Genomic DNA, 12,106 nt, shown 5'->3' with positions numbered 1-12,106 from the left:
CACACGGCTGCCGTCAATGGGAGTGCCCAGGGCCCGGGTAGGGTGGGGTGGGACAGGGAGCCAGAGGTAGGAAGAGAGACTGGCTGGAGACGGCCCATTGTGGCTGCCTGGGAGTCTTGGCAACGGGACAGGTAAACAGGCTGGGTTAACTGCCCCCCTGGTGGGGTCAGGAAGGAACCAATGGCTGGCTGCTGCACAACCTCGGCCTCAGCCGGGGGCAGGAAGATGAACTGGACCTGAGTAATGGCCTGACTACCTTGCCAGCCCCTGCCCCGCATCCTCCCTGCTGAAAGGAGGAAATGACACAGCCTCCTTTCCCTGGGGAGTTCTCCATCCATGCCAAAGTCCTGGTGAGTGCAAACTGACTGAGTCCCAGCAGACTTGCCAGGCCTCCTTGCAGAGAATAATTCATACTAAGGTGGGAAGGACTGCCAGACACGGGAGATGCATAGGAATGGAAGGGAAGAGCCCCAGACCTAGCTCCAGCCTGGCCACCAACCGGCCGGCAGAAGTCATGGCATGCCTCTCCCTCAATGCCCAGGGGGAACTGAGACCAGAGAAGTTTGCTGTATGCCCTAAGTCACGCACCCCAAACCACAAAGGCACCTCTGGGTGCTCGCTTTACTCACTCCGGCTGGGTCCTCCCTGCAGCCCAGCTTCCCTCTGGATGCCGAGCCGGCCTTGCTTCTCAAAGCCTCCGCGAAAGGCAGCCAATCGACTAGCTGACAAAGAGGAAAATCCCACGTTGACGGCAACGCGGAGGAGCTGGATATGACTTCTCTCCTCCACAGATGACTCAGCCTAGCTCTTTATCAGGAAAACCGATTTCGCAACAGCCTTTTAAATGGTCTCTCCGCCCCCAGTCTCTCCCCCGCCAATCTACCCACCCCACGCTGCCAGATCCATCTTCCTCCCGCCTGCCTCCACTCGTGTCGGGCCGCTCTCCTCCTCTCCAGGACATGGGGGATCAAGCATTAAGTCCTCATCCTGGCATTCAGGGTCCCTGACGTCAGGGTCTGCCCGAGAGCTCGCTCACCTGCTCCCTGCACACTCAGCAACGGTCAGAGGGAGTCCAGTGGCTCGTGGTGCCACACCTGCCCTGCGAGTTCCAGCCTCCGCTGTGGGTTTGCGCAGACCCTTCCACCCGGAACCCGTCTCTGTCTCCTATCCTTTCTACATGCTCAATCCCCAGATCATCAGTGTTTTATCTGCCCCGCTTAATAACCTCATCACTTGGCATATTATTTGTTTTAGTCAGAGTTTTCGTCCAGGGCGTGCTTACCACATGCCCCATGCCAGGCCCTGGCTCCATTAACAGCAGCCGGGAGGTCAGCAGTCCCCTTATCTCCATGTTAGGGGAGAAACGGGCTCAGAGAGGTGAAGTGACTTAGGTGGTACAGCTAGCCAGAGGCGGAGTTGGGATTCGAACCCAGGGTGGCCCAGCACCCAGCCCAGGACCCATCACATGGGCCATGCTGCCTCCTCCCAACATCTTGCTTTGCAGCAGTCAGGGTCTGGGTCTTATTTTCCCCCAGAGAGTGCAAGAGCCGGGGGACAGGGGCCTCAACTGCTTCCGCCTTGTCCCCTACACCTTCCCCGGGGGCTTGCAGAAAGGATGAAGTCAATGAGGATGACAACAGCCAACACGTGAGGCGCTCCAGATGCTGCCAAGCTAAGGGTTTAGCATATATCTTCTCATTGAATCCTCACAGCAACTCATACAGGAGGCCCCCTTACCTCTGTTTTATTGATGAGGAAAACGAGACCCAGAGAATTAGCCAACTCACCCCAGGTCTTACAGCCAGCAAGGGACAGGCAGAGCAGAGCTGGCGCCGGGAATCTGACTGATCCCAAGCCTGGGCCCCTCCTTCTGAAGAGCTCTGCCCACAAAGCACACTCACTTTCCCCACCTACTGTCCCAGGCCCAGCCCAAATGCCACTTCCTCCAGGAAGCTTTCATCAATCCATCCAGACTCCTCGATCAGTGCTCCTCCCCTACTCGACCTGGCCCAGGGGCCTCGGAGCAGGAGCAGGGCTTGGAGGAAACAACAGGTTGAGAAAGCTCAGGAACCAAGGCCCAAGGGAAAGGAGGCTGGGACTGGCCCAACTTCTGGTATCTCCCTGACAGGGGTTCGGGATCATGCAGGGCAGGATGGGTGGGCTAAGTCGAGGGCTCCCAGGTCAGGTCGGCATGGGTGTTGGCTAGCAGATATCCCTGTAGGCCACAGGCACTGCTCACTGCTGGCTGACGAGGGCCCTGCTATGCGGTCCTCCTCTCCCAAAGGCCAGGAGCCACCACCTTCTTCCTGCCTGCTCTACTAGCCTAAACACTAATCTACAGTTAGATTTTCAGGGACTTGGAAATGGTGACCCAGAGAGAGGCAGGCTCAGTTCCAGGTGCACAACAAACTGGAAAGGGCTGGTTCACAGGGAGCCAAGCTCAGACGCAGGCTCCCACCTCCCCCAGTCCAGCCCTGGTAAGCCAGGCCTCCCCCCCGACCCCCAAGCCCTCTCCTGCTGCATCAGCCTCCATCATCCCAGCCCTGGGAGCCTTGAGAGTACAGAAAGGACTACCACACCCTACCCTTCCAGAGAAAACACTTAATCCAGGAGACGAAAAGGTGGTGAGCCAGGGCGGGAGAGAGAGAATTTCCCCTAAACTATGCCTCTGCCAGGAACAGGGCTGAGCCTAGTCTATCTCAGGGTCCCCAGCACCCAGCCCAAGTCCCTTGACAAAGATACAGCCCTTGCTCTTGGCCCTGTGGCAGCCTGGAGCCGGAGCTGGTCCCATTCTCTCTAAATTCCCCAGACTCAGCAGAGGCCGTCACCCAGGAGGGTTCACTAAGTGTTGACTAAACAAATGACTGAAGGATGAGCACTCCCACAGTCCAAATCTACCTTCACATTTTACTCCACCATTCACCCCAGGAGACGAATTCTCGATTTGTCTAGATCCCAGAGTCATGGAGATTCTAGGTCAGAGATCTAGAGGGTGGTTCCTCGAGGAAGGGGAGAGAGGAAGGAAGGAGGTAGCAACAAGCCTTTGGGTGAAGAGGGAGATGAAACCTCAAATGGCAGTGTTAGATCCAAGAGGCAGAATATTCCATTGAGTTCCAGGAGAATATAGAGCTTAAGAGAGGGATGAATGAAGATGAAGAAATCTGGGAAGTCTTCCTGGAGGAGGCAGCATATGCCCTAGGTCTTGAAAGATGGAGATGTGGAAGCATTTCAAGCAATGGGACAGTGCAGTGGAGGCTGGAAGGCTCAAGGTGATCCCCACCCCCTCCTCTACCCTCCTCCACTCACACCTCCAGTCAAGACAGCTGGAGAGGAAGGCACCTCTGACAGAGGAACACGTCCACCATTGGGCTTGCCCAGAGGCTAAGGGTGACTGGGGTGGTCCAGGTAGTTTTCCAAGGGAGCTATGTACATGGGAAGGCACATGCCTAGAGCTCAGAAGCACCGTGGTATCGGCCCTGGGCCTCCGGGTGGGTTACATAACCGCCCCACCGCCGGGGCCACAGATTCAGCCAGGACCCTCCTCCGCCTCCACCTCCCCAGCCATCTGTCTCTGCTGCTTCCCTCTCATAGAAGAGGCCGCTGCACTGCCCAAAGCAAGGCCAGCGCCCTGTGGTAAATTCCCCACATTCCTTCCTCACAGAAAAATAAATAACGGGGAGAAAAAATGCTGGAGGAATGATAATGACGGCCCCAGCACGCTGCAGTCCCAGCTCGCCTCCCCACCCTGTAGAGCAGAGACAGTCCTGGGCAGGGGCGGGGATGGGGACGCTGCTACTTCTCCCCGAGGCGTCCTCACTGCCAGGCCCTGGAATAGACGAGCCTCCCGCAGCCCCTCACCACTCCCCCAGGCCTGCCAACCCTCTTTTGTTCTCAGGGTCACTCATATCTGCTGAAGAAGGTGCTGGGAAAGGTGCTGGGAATCTTTCAGTTGTGGCAGGTGACCACAGAGGGCAAACTTGCCAGAGGCTGGGCGCCCTTCACTTTTACTACTCAGGTTGCTGTTTACTGAGCACTTCTTATGTTCCAGGCATTATTATCATTATTTCATTATGTTTTGTTTTATCTTTGCAAGCTGTGAACTGGAAGTACTGTCATACCCATTTTACAGATGAGGAAACTGAGGCTCAGAAAGGTTTTATGATTTGCGAAGGTAGTTTGGCCAGCCAGTGGTCTACCCTCTCCACTCCTGCCTCTTACTCCCATATCTATTCAGCCTGCTTGCCCTCCCCCAGACAGCCCTCCTTTACCAAATCCAACCAGAGGCGCAGCCTGTTCCCTTCCCACGTCCTGCTCAACAAAGCATCCTGTGAGGGCTACCTTTAGTAAGTCACCTCACCTCTGAGTCTCAACTTCCTCATCAGTAAACCAAGGATGATTATAGCTGCTTTGCAGAGTCACTGCTGAGCAAATGAGATGCACAAATTATTTCTATAGCATAAAACGTTGTGCATACCTGAGGGGGATTTAACTTCAGCCTTTTGCACAAACCTACCTTTGTATAACTGTACCAGGCTAGGGCGCTGTCTGTCTCCCTCCCTTCTCCAGCCCTCTCTGGGGCTGGTCTCCCTCTTCTGCTCACAGTCAGGCACAGCCCACATCCTCTCAACAAGGGAACCCCAGTGTCAACCTCTAGCTAACTGTGCTGTAGCAGGAGATAACCAGGTTTGAATCCCAGGTCTGCCTCTTACTGGATGTGAGTGCCCAGGCCCCCTTGGATGGCCCCAGACCCAAGACTCCTGGGAGGGACAGTATGGCCGAGGCTCCCACCACTCAGTACGTAGACCTGCAGCCAGGAGGGCTCTGTGGTCCTGAGTGGGCAGGAGGCTACCGATCCTGCCATCCCCTCATGCCATTCGCCGGTTACCAGGCATGTGTGGCTCCCCTCCAGCTGGAGGAGTCTCCAGCCAGAGGAGAGGCTGAACCATCCAGCCTCACCCTCCCCTTGTCCCTCAAACTGCAAAAGGAAAGCAGGCTGGAGGTCAGGAAATTTGGTTCCAGTCTGCTCTGTCACAATATGGGTGAGATGCTGGACTAGTTCCTGACCCTCTTTGGGTTTCAGTTTGTCCGTGTGTTTCAGAGAAGGGATTGGCCTGGACCAGTGATTCCTAGAGTGTGGTATCCCCACACCTCTAGTGGGAGCAAAAGGATTTAAGTGGTACCCTGATACTTAATAACATCTTACTAGTTATGTAAATTTCACGTGTGTATTAGAAAAGGAGGATAATAAATCCATCAAAGGTATATTACTGCTTAGGGAGAGGTAAAAAGTGGATATTTCAGCAACAAAAAGTTAGACAATTTAAAGAAAACAAGTATAGGTGGTGTATGAACTCATTCATTCAACTGATATTTATTGCACACCAACTAAGGGCCAGGCACTGTTCATAGCCATGAAGAGAAACAGATAAAGCCCTGCTTGCATTCTAGCACGGAGAGCCAAATAAATAAATAAGACTTATTTCTATAATCTTATTATAATTATATAGTCTATAATCGTATTCTATTACTTCTATAATAAATTCTATAGAATTTACCATCTGACTTACAATTAAGTCAGATGGTAAATCCTATAGAGAGAAAATAAAGCCGTGGGTGGGAGATATACAGACTGCACAGCGGTGGGGAGTGGTGTGCAAAGGTGAATAAGGTAATCAAAGGAGGGCATCACTGAGAAATCACTCTCTGAGTGAAGAAGTGAAGAAGGCTCGAGGGAGTGAGGCTTGTGCATTTCTAGGGGAAGAAAGACCAGGCAGAGGGAACAGCTAGTGCTAAGGTCCCTAGGCAGGCTCGCACCTGGCAGGTTGAGGATGGTGCACGTAATGTGGAGGTGGGACATGAGTAAGGAAACCAGGTTCTCTAGTGGCCTGCAGGGTCTCAGGGACCCCCCTGCATGGCAACCATTTGTGCTTGTGCGTACACGCACACACACACCCTGTAACACACACCATTCTGGACAGCTCCCTAATGCTGGTGAGAGCCTAGCCAGCAATAGTATACCTTCCTCTGCACACACACCCACACACAAAGGTGCTGTTTGCGAGTGTGCACCCACAGAGGGGGCAGAACCCTACACACCAGTGTGTGCGCACAGAGCACCCGTTGCGTATGCATGTGGAGACACACAGGTACTCAGGTGGCAGACTGGCACAGAGTGCACGTGCGAGCAGGTACACACCTTATGGGCGGACATATGTGTCTCCCTCCTGCCAGCCTGCCTTGTCTCTGAGTTACCAGACCACCCTTGCCTGGAGGGCAAGTGCCCTGATGGCGTGGTTTCAAAATTCACTTCTCCATATCTCTGGCACCTCAGTCATGGTTTCCCATTTCCAGGGCTACATTAAAATCTGCCACCTGATGCTCAAATGTCCCCAAGGGATCATGTTGCTGTGGAGAATGTCCCCTATTTCTACCCCTACTGCAGTTAAATAGAAAAGCCATGTAAAACGCCTAGCACAGCACTGTCAACAGGATCAGCCGCTACTGGCATCATCGCTCATCACAGTCATCCGCATCACTGGCTTCATGCCTTTAGGCTGCTCGCTCAGGGGGCAGCTGATGAGTAGAAGGAAAAGGCCAGACTGGGAGCTTCAGGCCTGGGTTTTAGTCACAACCTGGTCTCCAACACATTGCGAGGCCTCAGGCAAGTCCTGTCCCCCTCTCTGGCCCAGATCGGAAACCTGTGGGTGCTGCAGAATTTCTCAGGGAGTGTGTCCAACATGCCGATTCCTGGGCTCCGCCCCAGACCCAGGACCACAGGATATGCACATTAACAGTCTCCCTGAGGGGTTCTGAAGCACAGCTAGGTTGGGGACCCAGTGGGCTTTAGAGCTCATGATTCTATAAATGTGTTTATAAGTAAATGAACATATAGGGGAAATGCTTGGAACATAGTCTGGCAAATAGACCCACGTCAGACAAAAACTAAGTTTGAGAAAATATATTTACATAAGTAACTATATGTAGTAATCATACACCATCCTTGAGCGTGCACACACTTCTATAGTTTTCCTAGCAGCTTCACATCCATCAGAGAAAGAAGTAGAGCAGGGATTGATGATGCGATTTTAAAGACTAGAAAACTGAGGCAGAGAAAGGTCAAGGGGCCTGGCCAGGATCTCACAGAACACAGGTCTTTGGCTCCCAGCCAGAGTCCTCGGCTCAGCTTCGTGAGATGTGCCACCTCGGGGCCTTGTCACCTCATCCCGTAACGTTTTGCCTCCCAGCCCACAGCGGGCATATTTGTGTACACAGCAAACACAGTCCTTCCACTCCGGGTGCACTGACTTCTCCAGTCACTTGGGGTTCACTGACAATGGGACAACCTCAGCCAGTTAATTTCCTTCCAGCTGAAACGCCCTTCTCACTGGGTAGGGCAGGGGGTTCCCAAAGCCCTAATGCTCCATGCTACCATTTGATCTGGAATGGTCTTTCTGTTCCAGCCAACCTGAGTCCAGATCCCACCTGAGCAGATCACTACCTTGTATATGCTAAGCCTCAGTTTCCTCCTCTGCGAAGGTGTCTCCTAATTCCTATCCTTCAGGGTGATTGTGAGGCTAAGGTCTTTTGTGCGAAGTACCCAGCATCTGGCCTGCGATGCTGGAGCGCCACTAACTTGCAGGCTAAAGTGTGAGCTCCTGGAAGGCAGGAACCCACACAGTGGTCATCAGGGAGCCCACACCTACCACGTGTCGTATGCTTGATTAATATGCACCCGAATGGGTGAGAAATGAGATATCATCTCGAACTTCTTCCTGATCCCAGCTCATCATTGTCTTTCATGACCCATTTCCCAGCGTGGGGGCTGGATGCACAGAGCAGAGATGCTCAGGGCCAGAGGGAATGGGTCACGGGTCCTGGGAAGGCACTGATGAAGGCCGCTGGGGAGGGCCGTGTTCTGGGAGACCTGAGTGCAATCCTGTTGACTCAGAGGCATAAATAATGCACTAGCACATTCTCTGCTCGCCATCCTGTCATGCTAAGAATAGCACCGGCTACCCTTTCAGGGATTTCTCAGGGAACAGAGGAGGACACCAAGATGGGGACAAGCAGGAAAAGGCATCGCTAGACTGTGGACCATCAAGCGCCCTTTCTTCAAGCCCAGCTTTCCAAACCCATCAAACTGAGGACCCTGGAGGTCTGAGCTGAAAGGGCTCCTGGGGGCACCTGGTCAGGAGAGGCCTGAGGAGACGGGGCACCACCCACCCTCGCCCACTGGGACTGTTTCTTTTCCTCCTCCTTCTGATGCCCATCCCAATAAAGCCCATGCCCCTAGCCCATACCCCACGATCCCCACCCCCACTCATGTGATGAACAGAGTGGGTGGTTCCCCTCTTAATGTGTTTTTCATCTGTAAGACTTTGGAGAGAGAAGAAGATTCTACAGCTTTTAATTTAAAAAAATTTTTTTAACTTTAAAAATGACTGACTTAGTGCTTCTCGTACTTTAATGTACATAGTAATTACTCAGGGCTGTTGTTAAGATTGCAGATTCTGATTCAGGAGGTCTGGGGTGCGGCCTCAGAGTCTGCATTTCTAAGAAGCTTCTGGGTGATGCTGATATTGCATACATGATTGCCATACAATGAGTACAGAAAAGCTAGAGCATTTCCCTATAAAATCAATGGAGAAACCGAGGCCCGGAAAGGAAAAGGGATGTGCCCAAAAGCATACAGCAGAGCTGGGCTTCGAACACAGGCCTCCTGAATCCTCTTGGGCTTGGTCCTAGAGGGGCTTTGGGGTTGAATGGAGGTGTCTGGAGTGGGACAGGGGACAGGCGGCAGTTCAGGCAGCAGGAGTCGGTCCGGGGGCAGGCCTTCATTCAGCCGAAAGCTGAACCTCCTGGGGTCCACAGGCTCCCACAAGGCGTAAAAGGAAGTAAGAATCCACCTGAACAGAGGCACTCAGCTGAAGCGACTGCAGCCTCCTGCTCAAGATCATGCCCTCATCAGCTTGCATCTGAGGCCTGAGGGACTGGCACCCTCCTGGAAGGCAGGGTGAAACAGGGGGCTATTAAAATGCAAACAAGATCCAGGCAGAGGAAGGTGAGGTCTGAGCACTGTGCATTCAGTCATACTGAGAAGTGGCTGGGGGAGTGCGCGGGGCCGGTGGTGGGCGGGGGGGGGGGGGGGGGGGGGGGGGTGGCCCACTGCACTAACAGGATGGGCATCGGAAGGAAAGCAGAAAAGAAAGGAGGCAAGATCAGCCTCTAAGACCAGCACTAGGAACAGCTCCTTTTTCCTAGGCTTGGCCTCAAACCCCTTTGCAGGCTCCAGGCCCTGCATGACTAGCCCCAGTGCCCCTCCATGCCATGCTGCAGCTCCCCTCATGGTGTTTGCCCTCCCTACACGCCAGCCACGCTGGCCTTCCTTCGAGCGCTCAGACGGGAACTAAGCACTTCGCACCTCAGGGCCTTTGCACTGGCTGCTGCTTTTGCCTAGAACCCTTTCCTCCCATACCCCTCAGTTGTCCCTTTCTGGCCATACTTCTCATCCTTCAGGTATGTTTACAGGTCTCAGGGAGGGTACGCCTGCCCTGGGAGGTCACATTCCTCTGCCACAGCACCCTCTACCTCTCCCCCAAACTCTCATGAGATTTGTAATTCCATCGTTATTTGTTTTAGTGTCAGTCTGCCCTGCCCCATGGTAAGGAGGCCCCGCAGGGCAGGGACCTTGGCTATCATTTCTCTGCTATGTTCCTGCCCCCGTGGCCTAGGCCATAGCTCGGCTCAAAAAACATTTCCTGACTGAATGAGGGAATAAATGAATAAAAACAGTGCTGACATCTACCTCCATGGTTCCCAGTGACCTCGCTCACCCTGGAGAAGTTGTAAAGGACCAGCGACTTGCAAGATTATGTGGGTCTAACCCTCTGCTCTGCTATGCTCCAGCTGAGTGGCCTTCACAGGTCATATCACCTCTCTGAATGGGGAGCGCTCTTGTCGGGTCTAAATGAGAGGTAGAATCTGGAAAGGCTCTGAAAGCTAGAAAGAGCTTTAACTGGTAGCTCTACTCATCCGTGTTTGAGGCCCAGAGAGGGAAAGGGCCTCATTTAAGGCCACACAGCCAGTGTGTGGTGACGGCCAGACCCCCCGTGGCACAGCTTAAAGCCAACAGGCCCACCCTGGCTCAGTGAGGGCACCATCTGGCTGGAGGCGGGGCAGGGGTGGAGGAGGAGAGGAGAGGAGGTGGCTGGGAGCATCCAGCCTCAGGCCCAGAGCCAGGGTTGGGTGTGGGCGGGGCGCCCCAGCAGGAGACCTGAGTGGGGCCTGGCAGCTGGGCATAGGGGAGCCAACTGGCTCAAGCTGGGTGGTGACAGGCCTGTTCCACATGCGCGTGACAGTCTATTTTTTTAATCAGCACCCTCCCCATCCCCCAACTTCATGTGCCCTCCTAAAGGGTACATAGTAGGAATCATGTCCTGGCTGAGACCAGGGGCCACCTTGGAGATTGGTGGGAGGGTCCCCAAGTCCCATATCTTCACGAAGCCCACAAGTCCTAAGCAGCCCAGAAGGCAGTACAGGAGACTCAGGGAGGCTGTGTGGGCTTGGGCCTGTCCCTGGACTCTCTGACCTCAGTTTACCCTGTCTGTACAGTGATGAGAGTCATGCCAGACGCCATGGCAGTTTATTACAGCTCAGGCTCTTGGGATCCACTCAAGCTTCACTACGCTAATGACGCTCACTTGTCAGGCCCTGGCAGAGCCTCCTTTGCCCACAGCATTCCCGGGGCACACATGATCCTCCCTGACCTACTCCCAGGGGATGAGGGGAGAAGATAAGAGGCTGAGCTGGCTCAAGGGTCAACCTCAGAGCCCCAGACCCCAGACCCAGTGAGGCTCCCCCTTCCAGCACCTGAGGGGCAGAGATGATGAGGACCAAAGGGGAAAGAGGTGTGTTATTAAGCACGTGGCTTGGCCCCTCTGAGCCTCTGGCACTCCACCTAAGGCAGGAGAAAGCATGTCGTGCAGGAGTTAAGCACGCGGGCTTTGAGGCCAGACTGCCTAGGTTTGAACCTGGCCAGTTACCAGCTGTGTGACCTTGGGAAGCTCACTTAACCTCTCTGTGCCTCAGTTTCCCATCTGTAAAATGTTGATAATAACAGGACCTACTTCATAGAGTTGGGTTGGTGACATGTAAAGAACTTAAAACACCCTGGCACATAGTAAGTTACCATAAATGTTAACTATTTTTCAAGAACTTTGGCTTTTACCTATCGAACACTCTTCGTCTCCAAGAGATTTTATTCCAGAGGATTACGTGCAAGAGTCTCACGTCAGCCCACTCTCCTGTCTCTGAGGCTCATCCAGCCTGCCCCTTCCTGACCCACCCTGGTGACCACCCTTCCTGCCAGCCCAGTGGCTTTCGTGTCTGTCGAGCTCTTTCACACTCACGATCCCCTTATATCCTTCTTAGTCCATTTCATAGTAGCTCAGAACCAAAGCCTGAGCCCCAGAGGAAGCAAATGATTTGTCCAAGACCACCAGCTCGTTGGCTAAGGCTGGAGGTTCAAGTATCCATTCCTGAAGCTCGATCCAGGCCCTTTTCCACCATACTGTGCCCATCCTCCCACTATCAAACCTGTTCCTGGCTAAACGTCAAAAAGTAACATATACTGAGATATGAGTCTTCAGCGAGTGTCCCTCTTCTCCAGGGCTTGCTATTTTAACAGAGATCAAAACATTATAATACTATTTAATAGGTAATAGTTATTTTTATCATCTCATTTAATTTTCAGAACAACAGTACAAGGTAGGGTCTGTTATTGTTTCTATTTTATAGATGAGGAAACAAAAGCCTAGAAAGGTTATATAACACGCTCAAGATCTCCCAGCAAGCTGGGGAGAGAATCCAGGGGTCCAACCACAGGATCTGTGTATTAGGCACACAGGAAACAGCTAGTACAGGAGTAGACCGAATTTTGCTTCACTTGAAGAGGCCCTGGGAGGCTGGACAGGGTAGGGTAGGGTAGGGTAGGGTAGGGTAGGGTAGGGTCAACACAGCACCATACTATACTGCCTCACTGAGTGGAAAAGATGAAGCTAGGACGGTGGAATTTCAGGCAGTGGCCAGTTGGTAAAGATTTCATTTC

At 53.2% G+C, this 12,106-nt stretch overlaps 1 protein-coding gene across 4 annotated transcripts in view; it reads right to left on the bottom strand.

Annotated features, from left to right (window-relative positions):
* SYNPO (synaptopodin) overlaps positions 1-12,106 on the bottom strand; it is a 52,895-nt gene that overhangs the window by 14,486 nt on the left and 26,303 nt on the right. Inside the window, exon 1 of one of the 4 annotated variants that reach the window (XM_068536219.1) lies at positions 1,788-1,846. The exons of 2 other annotated variants lie outside the window; for them this stretch is intronic. The gene's annotated coding sequence lies outside the window, so the exon portion shown is untranslated. Of the gene's footprint in view, positions 1-629; positions 786-1,787; positions 1,847-12,106 lie in introns of those variants that run through there. One more of the 4 variants, XM_068536218.1, reaches the window with a different exon arrangement.

Source organism: Eschrichtius robustus, chromosome 2 (assembly GCF_028021215.1).
Source record: "Eschrichtius robustus isolate mEscRob2 chromosome 2, mEscRob2.pri, whole genome shotgun sequence".
NCBI classification, from domain to species: Eukaryota; Metazoa; Chordata; class Mammalia; order Artiodactyla; family Eschrichtiidae; genus Eschrichtius; species Eschrichtius robustus.
This window is presented reverse-complemented; position numbering and strand designations above follow the sequence as displayed.